The 5,729-nt window shown below is 49.0% G+C and overlaps 1 non-coding gene across 1 annotated transcript; it reads right to left on the bottom strand.

Annotated features, from left to right (window-relative positions):
- Nucleotides 1–5,309: 5,309 nt before the first annotated feature.
- LOC148512626 (small Cajal body-specific RNA 16) lies at nt 5,310–5,464 on the bottom strand. Its single transcript, XR_015880188.1, has one exon.
- Nucleotides 5,465–5,729: the final 265 nt, after the last annotated feature.

Consider the following 5,729-nt stretch of genomic DNA (forward strand, 5'->3'; position numbering starts at 1 on the left):
CTTTGGGATCCCCCAAAGGGAGGCCCGGACAGTCAGGCCGCAGGCTTGTCATCTGGCTTAGGGGCCGGACGTCTGGTACTCCATGCCTGCTTCCGGGGCTTGGCAGATTTCTTAGGGCCAGCCTGTCGAGGAAAAGACTGGTTTGGGCCTGCCCTGGGCCCTATAAGACCGAAAGGACGATGGTCCAGAACCAGAAGGAGCAGCGGCCGACGGGAGACAAGCCGATTTGGCTGCCGCCAGCGTGGCCACAATCTGGTCCAGATCCGGACCAAAGAGAACTTCTCTGGTAAATGGCAACGCCTCCAAACCCTTTTTGGAATCTGCGTCCGCCTTCCAGGATCGCAGCCACAAGGTGCGACGAGCAGCCACCGTTGCTGAAGAAATTCTAGACACCAGAGTACTAATGTCTAAGGCCGCCTCGTTGATATAAGTGGCCGAATCACGGAGATTACCAATCAACTCCGCCTGTTCAGCCGGAATCAAAAGACGCCTCTAATGAATCCGCCAAGCGCTCCATCGCTCTGGCAACCCAGCAAATGGCCATAGCCGGCCGTGCTGCCCCTCCCCCGCAAGGGAATAAGCGGACTTCAGGCAGATCTCCACCTTGCGGTCCGTAGCATCCTTAAGGGAGGACATGGATGGCATCGGCAATGTGGCACTACGGACAAGACGGGTCACGTGAGAATCCACCTGTGGAGGGGATTCCCACTTTCCAAAATAATTATCCGTGAACGGATAAGCCACTGCCAGGCGCCTCTGCGGCTGGTATCTTTTGCCAGGCTGTTTCCACGCCTTCTCTAAATGGTCCACTAACTGACCCGAAAGAGGAAAGACTGTGGCATCGCCCTTCACATCTTTAAAAAAGGCATACTTGGATTTAGCCGCTGGGGGAACTTCGTCCTCAATCACCAAGGCTGTGCGGACCGCCCGAATAAGTCCAGGAATATATACCTTGGACTTAGCGTCAGTGTCCTTAGTATGGAGAGGTTCCTGATCCTAAGGATCCAGAATCTCCCCATCAGACGTCCCCTCGTCATCCTCATAAGGAGCCGACAGACGCCACCGGCCGTTTGTGGCCGCATCACAGATTCCCCTTGCAACACATCCGACAAGTGCTGTACAGAACTCGTCAGGGAGTTAACCCACGCCGGCTCCTGAGAAACCAGGAGCGGGGAAATAGGGAGACTGTGGGGTACCACCAATTGTCGTGTGAAACCCTGCATGGTTGACACCACTGACTGCTGGGACAAACCCATCGGCGGAAACGCGGGCTGCGGAGCTAACTGGCCCACTAAGGTTGTAAGCGCCTGAGCGAAACAAGCCTAGGGCGGCTCCTGTACCGGTGCTGTAACCGTAATAGGCCGCGCCATAGACAAACACTGCCGGCAGAGGCCCTCCGCGCTACCCTCCCCCTCCGCTAACGGTACTTTACACGTAGTACACTGTAGTCGGAGAGGAAAATCACTTTCAGACATGATGGCACCAAGTATGTGACCCCTCTCACCAATTATATATTAAATAGGCGAGAGACCACCCTGCAGCACCGCACCGCAAGGGCTTAGCAGAAAGGACAGGGACAGTAATAAAGCTGAGTTAGAAGAAAAGTTACAGGCAGCAGCACTAGCACAGTCACATACAATGCAAAGAAAAATCAATTCCTGCACTAACAGCGCTGATCACTCAACTACGCAGACACAGGGCCTGGTAGGACACAGCGCAGCATACACAGACCTGACCCAAATCGGAGAGGTATGCGGGGGGACCCAGACCACGATGCTTCCGTCCAGCGCTTCCAGCAGCGTTCACCATGCGTTGAAAAGATGGCCGCCGAGGAGCAGAGAGGAGGCTGGCCTGGGGGAGGAGCGCTGTTACAGGACCAGTCAGCAGTGTGCAGAGAGGGCTGTGTGCAGCGGGGGAGGCGCCGGCTGTGAGACAGGGAAGGCGCGCTCCCCTGGCATGCATTTAACCCCCGGGACGCCGCAGCGCTACCGCTCTGCTGCGGTCCGCTGTCCCAGGGGCTAGTGGAAGCGCAGTTTCAATACCTGGCTCCACGCTGCAGCCAGTCCCCAGGGAGCCCCCTGCCTGGGAACTCTGGACCATGTGACAGCGGGGACCCACAGCGGGACCCCGCTGCTTACCTGCTGTCCCCCTTGAATCCGGCCATGGTCCGGAACATCTGGGGTCACCGCTAACTGTGACCCCAGATGCTCACCAGCAACCCCGGATCGGTACCGGCGTTCTGGTACCGGCGGGGGTGTAGGGAAGACAGCATGGACGTCAGAACTGACTGTCCATCCAGATGTGCAGCCACAGCTGCATGAAGAAAAAGCTTCAGGGGCTCTTCTAGCCCCCACTCCAACAGGTGCACCCGACTCCGGCCGGGCACCAAACTAAACTGAGGTGCCTTGGCTCGGGGGTGGGGTATAGGAGGGGGACCCTAGTGCATCCCGGGAGGCTGAAAGCTTAACTCTATGGTGCCTGATGACTGACGTCACACCTATACCCCAAGGTATCCTGTGGATACCCTATGGACCCGGAAGTAGAAATTATTGTTTAACTACATGACCAATGGCATTGTGTGTGACTCAGAATCAGGCCCAATTGTAAATTCTGAAGTCTCCAGGTCCGCAAGTTATTCCTGTCTAATAGTTATGTAGCATACTTACCAGAGGGGACATGGAGTGGTGGCATCATGGCCCTGCCCTCACTACAATTGTGGTGATCACAGCATTTTATGAAGTGGAGGGTGGGGCCACAGTGACAAAATAAAGCTCCTCTACCCAGCTGAGGCATAGACTTACTGCTACACAACGCAGTTCCTCTTTTTCCACACTGCAAGTTAGAGAGAACAAAAGTGTTAGTCTCAAGAGTTCGTACAGATTATAGAACCCAACATTACCTAGTGAAAATAGGTTTACATTTAATGATGTCACAGCACCACGCACCAAATAGCAACTGCTAACTTCATGCAGACATGCAAAATGGGTCATTAGATGAAATGGTGTAAATAAAAGTAACATTTAAATTATATATTCATATGCTTGATGAAGACATTGGGTGTATGGGACAAGTCTAATTTAAGCAATTGATTGGCTTGGGGAAAAAGCATTGATCCTAATGTGTGCCACCATAGGGCAGAATTCAATAGTTTCCTCACACCCGATCTCCCATCTAAAGTGACAGGAGATCGCGGGGCAAAATTCAATTGATTAGAATATTGCACCTAATGAGGTCTGGTTTAGCCACTTAAAACAGCTACACCCGACTAAAGTGCTGAGCGTGATTGCAAAAAGTGCTGATTGGGCACCCAAACAGGTAACTTTTCTCACATTTTAGTTCGCTCCCCCAGAGGGGTGCGAGCTGAAATGCGGACACTGGCAACTTATCGCACCTGACAGGAGCAACAATTGAATAGCTCCATCAGGCGCATAGGTGGTTTTAAACAACTGAATTCTGCCCATATTGCCCAGCAATACAGAGCCCCCCCAAAAATTGGCCTACTCCATTTACCATGTAAAAAAATGTAAATGGGGTGTGATACAATGGAGGTCCCCATATGGCTGAAAGAGAAAGGTCCATTATGAACTACCAAATGAACTAGGATCATTTCACAAGTTTACTATGATTTTCATTTAGCCAATTGAAGTAGAAGAGGATCTCTGTGCAATATATTATACAATGCAACCTAGTAGCCTTACAGCACACATCTAATTTAAACATGTAGTGGACACGCACCTAACCACTTCCTGGCATCAGTTTCATCTGGAGTGCACATTGTACAAGGGTGGTTCAAAAAGTAATGCCTAAATGCTCACAACTCAAATTGTATTATAGATACAGATTTGAAAATCTGCAGTAAAATACTTTGAAGTCTTAGTAACAGAATGACTACTCAAAAAATTCACCATCTGCCCTCAAACATTTTCTCCACCTCTCAACCCAAGCTGTGAATCCACTTTGGAAAAATTCCAGTGGTTGGTGTTTGACCCAGGAACGTATGGAGTTTTTAACAACCCCTATGTCTTCAAAATGTTGCCCCTCGTAGACAGTATTTGAGAGGGCCAAACAGATAAAAGTCAGAAGGGGCCAAATCAGGACTGTATGGTGGATGTGGCATTATTGCCTACCCCATTTTGCAAATGGCCACAGATGTTGTCATCTAAGTGTGAGGTCTGGCATTGTCGTAGTGCAAGATGACATTTGAAAGTAGAATTGTTGACCATTTTTTGCGGATGGCTTCTTTCAGCTTCTTAAGTGTAATAATGTTTCGATCACTGTTGATTGATTTGGTTCCAAGTAATCGATGAGACCACCACCTTGGCAATCCCAGAAGAATTTTTTTGGCCTAGGTGAACTTGGGTGTTCCCATTGCTTTGATTGGGCCTTTGTTTCTGGGTCATAAAGGAACACCCAGGTCTCATCTCCTGTAATGACATTTTCCAAAAAAAGTCTCAAGGGTTGGCTTCAAAGTTGGTCAAAAGGTCATTGCACACTTCCACCCTCTGGGCCTTTATGATCCCTGGTTAATTGCTTTGGAACCCATTTAGCACACACTTTACGATATCCCAAATCATTGATTAGTGTTTCTACAGTGCCAAGGCCACATCTCTGATGGTCACACGACAGTCTTTCTGAATCATGGCAATGACTGTTGGTTCTCTGCAGTTGATTATCTGCCACCACAAGGTTTGTCGCACACGGACAATTCTCCCGATTGAAAATGCTTCATCCACCTTCTGACATTGCTATAGTCCAGTGTTGGCTAACATTGACACTCCAGCTGTTGTGGAACTATATATCCCAGCATGCCCTGCCACAGTTTCAGCATGCCCTAATAGCAAAACTGTAGCAGTGCATGCTGGGTTAAGTAGTTCCATAACAGCTGGAGTGTCAAGATTAGCCAACACTGCTATAGTCAATTGAACGCTCACCATACACTTTTCAGTCTTCTGTGGATTTCTGTAGCACTGCAGCCTTCTTTTTCCAGAAATTCAATGACAGCTCTTTGTTTCATCTTGGATTCCATGGTATTTCTTGGACTACCTAAACAAAAACACATATATAGTTAGACATTTTAAACTACAAACTGACAAAGTTTTATATAAATGTTGCATATTATTTCAGAGTTCTGAGCATTTATGCATTACTCGATGGACAACTCTTGTACCTTCACAATCTCAGTCACGGTAGGAATGACCAATGCAGGGAGCAGAATCTGTAAGGAAAAAGACATGTCAACCCAAACTAATCCTACATGAGCTGCACTGCACCATCTATTGTGCTGAGAGAGAGGCTGCTCAGTTAGTGAAAACTGTGTGCAGTATCATACATGGGCATCAGGCACTTGGAGAGGCCCACACCTGTTACTGCCCAGAGGGCCCTAGCGAGGGTCACCCCTGAGTGATTTCTCTAGGTCATGGCTAGGCTGCCAGGTACACCAACCAAGAGCCATTGCCCAGACCACATACTGCAACTATACTACATGCCTCAATTCTCTGCATGGCATAGTCCTTCATAGGTATGGAATTAAGCCACTTGCCCAGGTCTCTACTTATGTAGCAAATTTGGAAATCAAACCTTCTAAAGAGTGGAGAAGTGAATGAGTTGCCCATAGCAACCACTCAGCTTCTAGCTACCATCTATCCAGGGCATTCTATAGAATGATAGAATGTAAGCTCCTATGAGCAGGGCCCTATACCCTCTTGTGCTTCTCCTTACTCTACCTTCAT

The sequence above is a fragment of the Taudactylus pleione genome, unplaced genomic scaffold (assembly GCF_031769625.1).
Source record: "Taudactylus pleione unplaced genomic scaffold, aTauple2 ptg000279l, whole genome shotgun sequence".
NCBI classification, from domain to species: Eukaryota; Metazoa; Chordata; class Amphibia; order Anura; family Myobatrachidae; genus Taudactylus; species Taudactylus pleione.